We start from the raw sequence: 14,398 nt of genomic DNA, 5'->3' as shown, positions 1-14,398 counted from the left end.
TAACTGCTGTGCCCTTATTGCGCGCATCTCTAATTTCCTGTTTAATGCCATCCCCAACCTCAGCATTACTGTTTGGGGGTCTGTATACAACTCCCACTAATGTTTTCTGCCCCATGGTATTTCTCAGCTCTACCCATACAGATTCCACATCATCAGAGCTAATATCCTTGTTTACTATTGTGTTAATCTCCTCTTTAACCAGCAATGCTACCCCACCGCCTTTTCCTTTTTGCCTCCTTCCTGAATATTGAATATCCCTGGATGTTGAATTCTGTCATGTTGTTCACGGACAAATAAAACGTGACTCTGTCTTCTCTTAACTGTGTCTCTACTTTGTGTCTTGCCCTTTCTAATTCTTTCCATCTTGCTGTGCCTTTGTTTGCCTTCTACTCTTTCTCTATATGCCTCATGCACTTTATTGCATTGTCTCTTCGTCTGTTTGATAGTTTTCCTCACTCTAGGTCTCCCCCCAATAACACACTGTTGCTCTTGTTTCTGTGTATCTCTTACTCTCTTTCTCCATCTATGAAATGGTACTTCACTGATTTACCCAATTGGTGACCTTTAACTTTTACCAAGTCTGAATGGACTTATTTCCTCTCCCTCCTACCCAAAATGTGCATATCTCAAAAAAAGTTAAGTGTTTATACCAATTAAAAAAAAAGAATTGGCTGACAGCCCTACTTACAAGCCCTACTTTCCCTCCCTCCCAAGCAGGTAACACAAAGTGATGTCTGTTCATTCTGGGAGTTGCAGTCTGTTACCTTGGTGAATCTTCATATCAGCTGGAAAGGCAACAAATATTTAAGAAACAGAGGACTCAAGCACAGGGCCAGAGAGAAGGGTATGCTTGTGCTGGGGAAAGTTCTTGAAAGTATTTTAAGACAAAATGGCTAACTTTATAGGTAGGTTTAGTCTTTTTTCCCCATAATAATTTAAGTTTTTACATGTTTGTTATAAATGTAATTCTAAGTGCTACATCCTCAACTGCATGTAAACTAACATGGCTACTGAGGTGAACTGGAAAAAGTATTGATCGTTTTGATTGGTATTGTGGTGGTTTTGTGGTAGTTGGGGCTGTTAACTGCAGCTTTGGTGCTTCCAGATTGCAGCTTTCTTCTATCTGAACATTTTTCTAAGTTTTTGATTTGCCACTTTAACACAGTCTGTAATTTGATGGTTTACACCACTGAGAAATTTGAACCAATCATGGGTTTTGTGTGCTGGAGAGTATGATGGATTATGCACTAGATGAAAAATGTAATCTCTGCTTGTCTCAGTTGGTAGCAGTCTTGCCTTGGAGTCAAAAGGCTGTGGGTAAGGCCCCCTCCAGGATTTAAGCATATAATACAGGCCAGCACTTCAGTGCAGTACTGAGGGAATGCTGCATTGTCAGAAGTGCCATCCTTTGGATGAGATATTAAACCCAGGCACAATTTGCCTGTCATATTGTCTCAGGTGGATGTTAAAGATCCCAGGCCAGTTTCTCAGAAGAGCAAGGAGGACTGGCCGACATTCCTTCTTCAACCACCACCAAAAACAGATAAGCTGGGCATTTGTCTCATTGTGGTTTGTGGGACCTTACTCTATGCAAATTGCTGTCTCATTTGAGCATAGATTAATAGTGACTGCACTTTAAAGTAATTAATTGTGTGAAGTGCTACAGGGCATATCTGAGAGACGTGACAAGATGTATATCAATGTAAATTGCTCGTCAAGTCAGATGACTTGCTGTTTTATAAAGACATGACGATATATCATATAATGTACAATGCATTAGTCTGCTGGGCTGAAGTTGTGCTTAGTCTGATCTGGTTCTTTAAGACCACAAACTCATTGTTGTTAAATCCTGAGGTAATTAAAGTTACTATAGTTATGAGGAGAGATTTGAGGTACTGGGGTGGATCACGTCCACTGTGCTGTACATTTCAATGGTTCTATTAGTTGCTGGTGGTGAAGAAAATTTGCAGATTCACAGGTGCTTATAAATTTCTGGCTTCAAAAGAAACCAACATAAACAAACTGCCTTTGCTTTTAAAAAAAAATGTTTTTGACCATCTGAAGTGCGACAGATGCTATATATAGATGTAAAGATAAAAATTATATGCAAAAGAAATGAAAACAGGCCATTTAGTCCATTGAAGTTTGTCCCTCTAGCCTTCCCCATAGTGAATACATTTAGGATTTGCTTATCCCTCTAGTGAGGTGGGTCTTGTAACCCACAAGTAACAAAAACATGAATAAGTTGTATATGAGGTCAAGCCTCACTGTATATGCAATATATAGCAATTAAAATGATTTAAACCTTGCTGCTTTTCTTTCTTCCTATGCTTTTAGGCAAAGATATATTGCAGCAGATGAATTGAGGTCAAGAGAACTGTTGCCCTTTAATTTTCTGCATCAAACATCAGTTATTTTCTGCAAGGTAAAGAGTCAAAATTTCCTCTTTAAAAAGTGTGAAGACTAGTGAGCTTGAATAAATTGTTTGTTGTGGCTAACGGAGTCTTCCAGTGCGAGGGAACATGCTTTTCATTGCAACTGAAGAGCTTGCATTTATGTACCACCTTCTCACATTTTTCAGAAATGCTCCAAAGCATTTCACATAGAATGAATTACTTTGTGCAGTTACTATTATGTAGGTAAATCTGGCAGTCATTTTGCACACAGTAATGTCCAACAAACAACAATGAGATGAAAGGCCAGGTAATCTATTTTTGGTGGTGTTGGTTGTAATGTTGGCCAAGGCACAGAAAGAACTCGTTTTTTTCCTTAATAATGCCATGGGGTCTTAAATATCCAACTGAAGCACTGGAACAAGCAGGTGTGGCCTTTGTTTACCATCTCAGCTGATGGGCAGCACCTCTGACGATGCAATACTCCCACAGCACTCAAGTGTCAGCCTATGTCGTCAAGTCCCTAAGTGGGTTTGAACTCGCAACCTTCTAATTCAGAGGTGAGAGTGCTATATTATGCTTTTCAAAACAAACAGACATCTCAGTGTTTGGCACATCTGGCTTCAGTGATGTCTCAGTAGATGAATGTACTGCCTGGTTGGTGCTGCACTGAGCTGTACATACTGGCGAGATCCTAAGTTTGATCACTGGTCTATGCGGATTAACTGAACTCAAGTGGGCTGCAGTGGGAGGCAGCACTAAATTGACCTCAACAATCCTCAGGGCAAAAAAAATAGCCACAGATTGTTCTTGGTCACCACCCAGTGGCTCTTCTTGAATACTGCATGTGTGGAGATGACAGATAAGGACAGAATGCGACCTCGGATTTTCCTACGGTCAAACAGCCTACCAATACTCAATTGATATTCACGGCATCAGTCTTGGCTCAATAGTAGCACTCTCATCTGAGTCAGAAATAGTGAGTGCAAGCCTCATTCCAGGATTTGAGCGCATAATCCAGGATGGCACTTCAACGATGCACCACACCCTCAGTTCTGCACTGGAGGTGCCATCTTTTAGATAACCGAGGTCCCTTCTTTTCTCTAAGATGAATGTAAAAGATCCCATGACACTAGAATCATAGAATGGTTACAGCATGGAAAAATGCCAGTCGGCCCGTCGAGCCCGTGCCGGCTCTCTGCAAGAGCACTTCAGCTAGTCCCACTCCCCCACCCTTTCCCCGTAGCCCTGCAAATTTTTTTTCTTCATGTACTTATCCAATTCCCTTTTGAAAGATGAGATTGAATCTGCCTCCACCACCCTCTCAGACAGTGCATTCCAGATCCTAACCACTCGCTGCGTAAAAAAGTTTCCCCTTATGTCGCCTTTGGTTCTTTTGCCAATCACCTTAAATCTGTGTCCTCTGGTTCTCGACCCTTCTGCCAATCTGGGTCCTTTGCTTTTTGTGGTATATATCAATGATTTGGACTTAGATGTAGGAAGTATGATTAAGAAGTTTGCAGATGATACAAAAATTGGCTGTGTGGTTGATAATGAAGAAGAAAGCTGTCGACTGCAGGAAGTTATCAATCGATTGGACAGGTGGGGAGAACAGTGGCAAATGGAATTCAACCCGGAGAAGTGTGAGGTAATGCATTTGGGGAGGGCTAACAAGGCAAGGGAATACACAATAAATGGTAGGACACTGAGAAGTGCAGAGGATCAGAGGGACCTTGGAGTGCATGTCCACAGATCCCTGAAGGCAGCAGGATAGGTAGATAAGGCGGTTAAGAAGGCATATGGGATACTTATATTCTATGCCTCGGCTAATAAAGGCAAGAGCAGGGAGATTATGCTTGAATTGTATAAAACACGAGTTAGGCCGCAGCTAGAATACTGCGTGCAGTTCTGGTCGCCACATTACAGGAAGGATGTGATTGCACTAGAGAGGGTACAGAGGAGATTTACGAGGATGTTGCCTGGGCTGGGGAATTTTAGCTCTGAGGAAAGATTGGATAGGCTGGGGTTGTTTTCTTTGGAGCAGAGGAGGCTGAGGGGAGATCTAATTGAGGGGAGATCTAATTGAGGTGTATAGAATTATGAGGGGCCTAGATAGAGTGGATAGGAAGGACCTATTTCCCTTAGCAGAGGGGTCGATAACCAGGGGGCATAGATTAAACTAATTGGTAGGAGGTTTAGAGGGTATTTGATGAGGAACTGTTTCACCCAGAGGGTGGTGGGGGTCTGGAACTCACTGCCTGAAAGGGTGGTAGAGGCAGAGACCCTCATCACATTTAAAATGTACTCGGATATGCACTTGAAGTGCCGTAACCTACAGGGCTACGGACCAAGTGCTGGAAAGTGGGATTAGGCTGGATAGCTCTGTCGGCCGGCACGGACAAGATGGGCTGAATGGCCTCCTTCTGTGCTGTAAATTTCTATGATTCTATGATTCAATGGGAACAGTTTCTCTCTATCTACTCTGTCCAGACCCCTCATGATTTTGAACACCTCTATCAAATCTCCTCTGCTCTAAGGAGAATAACCCCAGCTTCTCCAGTCTATCTAAGTAACTGAAGTCCCTCATCCCTGGAATCATTCTCATAAATATTTTCTGCACCTTCTCTAAGGCCTTCACATCCTTCCTAAAGTGCGGTGCTAAGAATTGGACACAATACTCCACTCTTCGAAGAAGCACAGGGGAACTCTCCCAATGTCCTCTCAGCCAATATAATTCATTTCATTGCTGTTTGTGGGACCTTGCTATGCTCAAATTAGCAGTATTTCCCTACATTCCGACAGTGACTACACTTCAAAAATACTTAATTGGTTCTGAAGCGCTTTTGGATGTCCTGCTGTCGTGAAAGGCACTGTATAAATGCAAGTTCTTCCTTTCACACAAATAATTACTTGGGTGAAGTACTACAGAGCTCCACGTCCCATGAAATTGTATTCAAGCATCAGTTATCAACTTCAGCAGATGAAAAAAAATGGAAAAAACTGGAAAAGCAGCTCTTTAAAAGTAGTTTACAGATATTTAACTTGTTTACTTTGGTGAGTGTCAGTATTTTCCATCTAATGTACCACTGCTCTCCTTCCAAAATCACTGCAGCAATTATCCTCTTGAATAGTAAGGCTCTAAAACATTGCAGTTAACGTGACAGTGAAATGTTTCTTCCCTCCCTGGTGTAAAGTCTCCGGCCTACTCTCAGAAATATGACTGTGTGTGGCTGGCTCGGGTTTGTCTTCAACAGTAGAGGCTGGATTTTTCTCTGCAAACCCAGTCAATTTTGTTCCAGTGCGCATATCTTACTGCCACTTCCTGCTGAAAGTTTGCTGTAAGCCCGGGGTAGTGGTGACAAGCAACGTTCCCTCTAAGCTGCGCAGTTGCGCAGCTGTCTGCTGATCCCGCGCAGCCCAGGACCGGCTTTTACAATGTTAAATTTTGTGCATGCGCGAAACTGTAAATGGGCCGCGCAGCCCCCGAACCCAAAAGTAAAACTAGGGGAATCATTTGTGGCAAGGCCCTGATTTTTGTAGATGGAGGTAGACTCCTCTCCTCCAATTTGGCTTCCATATATATACACACCTTCGTAGACCTCAGCCTGTCAAGTATACAAAGCTGGAAACTTTTTTCATCTTTGCTTCGGCCTCTTTAAAGGTCCCTCACTGCAGTTTCTGGTGCAGTAATGGTGCTCCTCCTGTAGAACTGCCTCATTTCCCTCAGTGGTGGAAATCCTGCTGGGAGCCCTGCATGGCAAATGATCACATTCTACCTGGGAAAATGGGTTGGGGCAAGAGGTTGGCATTAGTCCTGCCCACTACCATTCTGCCCCAAAGAGGGGAATCATGGCCCTTAATGTCTTGCACTGTCACACCTTGGGAGGGGAAAATTAATCTAAATGAAAAGCTTGAAAATAATTTTAAAACGCCCAGAAACAAAGGCAACAAAATAGACAAGAGTGTCAAGGGACAGTGGAGCACAGAGCAATTCTTGGACCTCATGTTCTGAACAGCTGTAAGATAGAAGGAAAACACAACTCCCAGGTATACAAACACATTTCTTTCCCATGTGCTATAAGCTCAAGAATGTATGAGCTATTCAAATACTGTTTTTTAAAAACACTCTTATGACATTGATAGGCATTTTAATACTAATATACCCCAGTAGATGGCAGCAAAGTTTTCCAAAATTGCACTAGCATTTTCAGTAATGACATTTTTTGTTTTCAATATTTGATTCAAAAAAGATACAAATTAAGGTACTATAAATATCTTAAGAGGTAAGTATGGATTTAAAGAGTTATATAGAATCAAATCAGCTTGAATGCAAAATATAATTTTTTATGGTTTTGATTGCTGAATTGCTACTGCACCAGTCAATGAATGATAGCCTTGCCAGCGACGCACACATCCCGTGAATTAATAAAAAGTCAAACTGTTTACAGTTTTCTGCAGTCTATTGGCAGGATCATTACTGCATATCACAAAAAGTAAGAAATGTTGTAATCTCTTTAATGAACTCAGTTTAGTTAAAAATTGTGAAATTCTGTTGAAGTCTTCATTTCCTGAAATTATATCATAACCTTGGGTGAATAAAGCATCACAGCTGAGTAGATCTATGCTCACAAAATGCAAATTTTATCAAATCGCACTAGCTTCTCAACTAGTAAAGCTGATCTGAATCAGGCCAGACTTCAACATCTTTAGCACATTCCCATAGTTACCCCACCCCACGCCGCCCCCCCGTCCCCACACCACATCTCTGTCAGACTCCTGCCGCTGCTTTTCTTGGGCCCAGCTCTATTCTGTTATACAAATACATTCCTGCCGTTAGTTAGAATTGTCCTTGCCCATTTAATCTCCATGATATTTTGCGCTGAAAGTTACTGCTAGTACAAGATGGAAACAACGTGGCACCCTCTGCAGGGCATCTGGGATCTGAGTGAAAATGACAAGCAACTGTGTATCTCCTTAACCAATCAGATTGAAGGATGATGAAATGAGCATTGCATGGTCTGAACAAGGGATCTAGAGTTTTTACAGCACAGAAAGAGGCCCTTCGGCCCATCGTGTTCTAAGTCAGAGTGGGTGAATTCAATGGCAAATCAGGTACAGAAAGAGAAATAAAGAGAGGGAAAAGAAAGATTGGATTGAGAGAGAGAGAAAAAAAGAGACAGAAAGAAAAAATTATTAAATTAAAAAAACCTCTCCAATAACAATTAATTTCTGAAGGAATGAGACTTCACACTTGTAATAGTTAATTTTCAGTGCCAGAGGGGTTGGCTGGCAGTAATTAACACTTATCACATCATTAAAAGGGTACAGACTTGAAATAACTTGATTTAACTTTCTGTGGTGAGTTTACTTTGTATCTACAGTGCAAGTACAGGAACTTCATCAGAAAATGCTGGAAATATTCAGCAGGCCAGGCAGCATCCGTGGAGAGAGAAACAGAGTTAACGTTTCAGGTTAACTGTTTCTCTCTCCACAGATGCTGCCTGGCCTGCTGAGTATTTCCAGCATTTTCTGTTGTTATTTCAGATTTCCAGCATCCGCAGTATTTTGCTATTGTACAGGAACTTCATGCTGCTCAAGGCATTTAAATGGGGAGCCAGACAATGAGATGCCGTTTTCGCAAAGCTAACAGCGGCGTGGCGCATCTTGTACAGCAACTTTTCGATTTCTGCGTTTAATCGCGCATCTGTCCTCGCCTGAAGTTACTTTTGCACATAAATAAAGGCGAGCGCTATTAGCCTCGCCGTTATTCTGACAGCAATTCATGGGATATCAGTATCAATTTCAACAGCATCTCCTACAAGTGCTGATTATTTTGACACCCATGATTGAGGGCATTGTGTTCCCATCTGAATACTATTAACTCGAGATCCACCACAGAAAATGTGAAGAAGCAACTTTTACACCCGACACCTTTATCAATCTGCAGCATCTTGATGGCTTACTGCACCACTTGATATGATGTTCAGCCAATCAAACCTGCAGGTTTTGGTGGATGTGCGAGGGAGTGACAAAATATCCCCTTTCGGGCACTGAGGAACCCATCAATAACCAGAAAAAATTATAGACAGGCTCAATGAAGTGAAAACACTAGACAGATATGGCAGTAAGTGCACAAAGAGCTGCTTCACCTTAAGAACAGTGCCAAAGATAAGCAATGAACTACAATGTCAAGTATCACAGCAGATCAAATATGGACATGACCAGAAGTTTGTAATGAAGGTCAATGTGAATTTCCTGAACATAAATATGACAGGAAGTTGCAGGAAGCAAAAGATAGATGACAAAATAGTTTTACAGAGAAAACAGTTATCAAGAATTTAGCAAGTAACTTCAAATGAAGCATTGAGATAAGCAATGAACTTCAATGTGAACTAACTAGGGAACAGGTCATTTTATATCTAGTATTTTGCAATAAGACAGGGTTAGTTAATAATCTTGTAGTAAAAGGAGCCTCTGGGGAAGAATGATCATAATATGATTTTATATTGAGTGTGAGAGTTGTTTAGTTAAGTCCGAAACTAGGGTCTTAAATCTGAACAAAGCAAACTACGTAGGTATGAGGGGCGAGTTGGCTAAGGTAGATTGGGAAACTAGATTAAAAGATATGACAGTAGATAAGCAATGGCAAACATTTAAAGAAATAATTTGTAATTCGCAACAAATATACATTCCCTTAAGGAATAAAAACCTCACGGGAAAAATTGTTCAACCGTGGCTAACAAGAGAAGTTAAAGATAGTATTAGATTAAAGGAAGAGGCTTGTAATGTTGCCAAAAAGAATAGTAAGTCTGAGGATTGGGAGGATTTTAGAATTCATCAAATGATGACCAAGAAATTGATAGAGAGAGAAAATAGAATATGAGAGTAAACTAGCAAGAGACATAAAAACAGATTGTAAAAATTTCTATAGGTATATAAAAAGGAAGAGGTTAGTGAAAGTAAACAGGCAGAGACAGGAGAAATTATAGTGGGGAATAAGGAAATGGCAGAGACATTAAACAAATACTTTGTCTCTATCTTCACAGAAGACGACATAAAAAACATTCCGGAAATAGTGGGGAACCAAGTGTCCAGTGAGAATGAGGAACTTAAAGAAATTAATATCAAGTAAAGAGAAAGTACTTGAGAAATTAATGGGACTAAAAGCCGACAAAACCCCATGTCCTACATCCTAGGGTTTTAAAAGAGGTGACTAGAGATAGTAGATGCATTGGTTTTAATCTTCCAGAATTCCCTAGATTCTAGAATGGTCCCCGCGGATTGGAAGGTAGCAAATATAACTCCGCTATTCAAGAAAGGAGAGAGAAAACAGGGAACTATTAGCCTGACACCAGTAGTAGGGAAAATGCTAAAATCTTTTAGTAGGGATGTGGTAGCAGGGCACTTAGAAAATCATAATGATTCAACATGGATTTATGAAAAGGAAATCGTGTTTGACAAATCTGAGTTTTGTGATGTTGTAATTAGCAGGGTAGGTAAGGGAGAACCAGTGGATGTAGTATATTTGGATTTTCAAAAAGCATTCGATAAGGTGCCACATAAGAAGTTATTACACAAAATTAGGACTCATGGGATTGGGGATAATATATTAGCATGGATTGAGGATTGGACAAAAAACTGAGTAGAAATAAACGGGTAATTTTTGGATTGGCAGGCTGTAACTAGTTGGGTACCGCAAGGATCTGTGCTTGGGCCTCAGCTATTTACAATCTATATCAATGACTTAGATGAGGGGACCAAGTGTAATGTACATAAAATTGCTGATGATACAAAGCTATGTGGGAAAGCAAGTTGTGAGGACGATGCAATGAGGCTGCAAAGGGATATAGACAGGTTAAGTGAGTGGGCAAGAACATAGCAGATGGAATATAATGTGGAGAAAGGTGAAGGAAAAATAGAAAAGCAGAATATTTTTTAAATGATGAGAGATTCGGAAATATTGTTATTCAGAGGGACCTGGGTGCCCTTGTACACAAATCACAGAAAGTTAACATGCAGGTACAGCAAGCAATTAGGAAAGCAAATAGTATGTTAGCTTTTATTACAAAAGGATTGAAGTCAAGAGTAAAGAAGTCTTACTGCAATTATATAGGGCCTTGGTGAGTCCACACCTGGAGTACTGTGTACAGTTTTGGTCTCCTTACCCAAAGAAGGATATACTTGCCACAGAGGGAGTGCAACGACGGTTCACCAGACTGATTCCTGGGATGGGGGGATTGCTCCATGAGGAGAGATTGAGTAGACTAGGCTTATATTCCCTAGAGTTCAGAAGAATGAGAAGTTCTCTCATTGAAACGTATAAAATTCATAAGGGGCTTGACAGGGTAAATGCTGGGAGGATGTTTCCTCTGGCCGGGGAGTTTAGAACTAGGGGGTCACAGTCTCAGAATAAGGGGTCGGCCATTTAGGACTAAGATAAGGAGACATTTCTTCACTCAAAAGGGTTGTGAATCTTTGGAATTATCTACCCCAAAGGGCTGTGGATGCTAATTCGCTGAGTATATTTAAGGCTGAGATAGATAGATTTTTGGACTATAGGGAAAGCAAGCGATATGGGGATTGGGCAGAGAAGTGGAGTTCTTATTGAATGGCGGAGCAGGCTCAAGGGGCCGTATGGCCTACTCCTGCTCCTAATTCTATGTTCTTATCTTATCTACTAGTACCACTATTAGCTCAGACACATGGGGCTAGAAATTGGCCTCAGTGCCTCCCGTTCGATAATGGGGTGCTAACGACTTACCGCCCGGGCGCAGCGATGTTACCGCCGCCTGCAAAATTCACCTGGCGGTTTGCGGTGGCGGTTACCCCTAGTGCCACAATCTCCTGTGCCCGGAGATCGTGATGTCATCCAGCTGCGCCGCGCCTTGGACCCGAACTTCGGTTCCGCCCCCTGCAGCATCACTGGGCAAAAACACCAGCAGCTGCAGGAGGCGTTCATCGGGAGGTCGGGCGCATCGGGGGCGATACTTAAAGGAGAGGTGGCCGAGGTAAGTAAAAACAATTCTGAAATGCGCTCTCTTTTTTTTCCCCCCTTTGTCTTCGCCAGCGATCGATCAGCCCGGCACTCTGCTGCAGTGCATCGGGCTGATCGGGCCAGATCACAGCTGCCATCGGGGACCAGGTAAGTTTTCCCCTTGCAGAGCCTGCAGTGATGGCCCTTCCCTTTAAGGGAGGGAAGGATCCTTCCAACGCGGCAGTGCTGCACAACTACCGCCCCGCCTGCTGTGCTCCAGGAAGGAAGTGCTAAAACCCAATTATTTAAAAGCCAGGAATCATTAGCGCCTGGCGCTAAGTTCCCCAGCTTTCAAAAGTTACCGCCACCAAACAGGGCGATACTGAATTTCTCCCCCATGCATTCAGAAAGATATTGGCATTGAGGAGGGAATACAGAGTGTCTCTTGGAACATGGGTGAGGAAGCAGTAGTATTAGTCACCAGAGGGCTAGCTGGTTCTGGGTGGAGGTCTAGCATGAAAACTAACTCTGCTGTGTTGCTTTGGGATTATGACCCAACGGAGACAATGGTGTACAAGTGTGAGCGTGTCCACCAGTCAGTGCCTCTGTGCAAGACACTGTGGAAGGTAATTTGGGTAGGATGGGGATGTCCACCATCCAGATTTGATCCAGCATATCGAACTTGAGTGGTGCCACGACACAGCATGTGCCTGCATCTCACTCTGCCATTCAGCATGTTGCAAAATCAATGGCAGATGCAGTGGAGACTTCAGGCATGCAGGCAGTAAGCACATCTCTCATATGTTGTTGCAATTGAGATGGTAGAATCCAAAAAAATTAGCATGCAAAAGTAATACATTTCTATCAATTAGTCTACAACAGACCCAGTCATGAGGCGAGGAAAACTCCAGTGGTGGAATGTTTTAGGAATCATAGATCCAAAATCACTTGTTCCTCCCAAGCATGCTAAAATTACTACACATCATGTCTCAAAATATTCAAACTGTATCCCAAAATATTATTTTCAGAAAGAAACCTAACTAATTTGCATTTCAATCAACTATTTGCTTCTACTGTTTTCCTAGGGAGCCTGTTCCATAGATTTACCACTCCCTCACTGAAATAGTGACCCCGATATTTATTGGGGCGGGGTTTTATGAGCTGGGGGGGGGTGGAAGGAGCTCCCCTAACAACGTGGAGTTAAGCCGTGTGTTTTAATAAACAGATTCCCCACCCGGAAGCCAGCCTGATTGACAGGCTTGGCTGCCTGTCGGGTGGAGAATGCTCCAGAAAAGGCTGCAGTTCATAGTTGTTGGGGGTAGAAATTGTGGGGGGAGGAGGAGATTTGTGGATAGAGTGTGGTTGGCAGGGTCGTTGATCATGGCAGGGGGGTTTGGGGGAGATCGTGGAGCTGCAGGGTGGGTGTTTACCAGTTAGCTTGTTGGGTCTGGAGGAAATACTCCTGCTCCTCCTGGCCCACAAGCAATGCTGTAAAGGCACTTACCTGATGGATCCAGCTCTTCTCGTCTCCTTTTACCTGCCAGGTTTCTCGAGGCCCGGGAAACTTGACCAACATGGGTTAAAAATAGAAACCCTGACAATCCCTGTACCACCACCCTTCGGCTGGTGGAATGTCATCTTTCTGTGCTGTAAACTGCTATGGTTTTCCTGTTTATCCTGCTTACACATCTCCCAATGCAGCACTGGATACTGCACCCATGATGTCACATGCAGAAAAATGCTCTATAACTGTGTAGGGATCTTGTTTCTTGCACCAGCTTCTATTGTGCGCTATATCCAAAATATTTGCTGGAATTCCAAGGTTGCAGAATTTTGCACAGAGTTCTCTTAATTCATCTTTAACAAGGCACAAACTGGACTTACTCAGGACTTTAAATAATGGTTACAGATTTTGCAAATGAGAATTTTAGAAGAAGTTCATGAAAATTTAGTTAGTGTAAATTCCACAAATTCCTTCGTTAAGGCTCAATTTGTGTGCTTGCTTTAGCAGAATACCTACTAGAATTGGAATGATACAAAGAATAGTCTGGCTCTGCACAAGGATAATGTGCAAATTTGTGAAGCATTTAAAAAAAAGCGCAATTTGTTCGATAAATTAGACTTCAGGAAGACATAGTCAGGCTGGTGAAATGGGCAAACACGTGAAGATGAAATTTAACGCAGAAAAGTGTGAAATGATACATTTTGGTAGAAAGAATGAGGAGAGGACATATAAACTAAATGGTACAATCCTAAAGGGGGTGCATGAACAGAGAGACCTGGGGGTATGTGCGCATAAATTGTTGAAGGTGGCAGGGCAGGTTGAGAAAGCAGTTAAAAAGGCTTACGGGGTCCTGGGCTTCATAAATAGAGGCATTGAGTATAAAAGTGTGGAAATTATGATGAACCTGTATAAAGCACTGGTTCGGCCCTAACTGGAGTACTGTGTCCAATTCTGGGCATCACACTTTAGGAAGGATGTGAAGGCCTTAGAGAGGGTGCAGAAAAGATTTACGAGAATGATTCCAGGAATGAGGGACTTCAGTTACGTTGATAGACTGAAGAAGCTGGGGTTGTTCTCCTTAGAGCAGAGAAGATTGAGGGGAGATTTGATAGAGGTGTTCAAAATCATGAGTGGTCTGGTCAGGGTAGATAGAGGGAAACTGTTCCCATTGGCAGAAGTATTGAGAACCAGAGGACACAGATTTAAGGTGATTGGCAAAAGAACCAAAGGCGACGTAAGAAAAAACTTTTTTACACAGCGAGTGGTTAAGATCTGGAATGCACTGCCTGAAAGGGTGGTGGAGGCAGACTCAATTTTATCTTTCAAAAGATAAGTATCTGAAGAAAAAAAAACTGCAGGGCTATGGGGAAAGGGCAGGGGAGTGGGACTAGCTGAGAGTCGGTATGGGCTCGACGCGCCGAATGGCAATCTTCCGTGCTGTAATCATTCTATGATTCTATGATTCAAAGGAACTTCTCCCTCTAAGAAATGGATTCTATTATAATGAGCTATAATTGGTTAAGAAAT

The 14,398-nt window shown here is 42.2% G+C and overlaps 1 protein-coding gene across 12 annotated transcripts in view; it reads right to left on the bottom strand.

Moving 5' to 3' along the window:
• micu3a (mitochondrial calcium uptake 3a) overlaps positions 1 to 14,398 on the bottom strand; it is a 250,731-nt gene that overhangs the window by 16,593 nt on the left and 219,740 nt on the right. The window lies entirely within an intron of this gene.

This window comes from Somniosus microcephalus, chromosome 2 (assembly GCF_052327205.1).
Source record: "Somniosus microcephalus isolate GS21.2 chromosome 2, FLI_Smic_1.0, whole genome shotgun sequence".
Lineage (NCBI taxonomy): Eukaryota > Metazoa > Chordata > Chondrichthyes > Squaliformes > Somniosidae > Somniosus > Somniosus microcephalus.
Note: the sequence above shows the minus strand (reverse complement) of the source record. Positions and strands in the feature narration are given on the sequence as shown.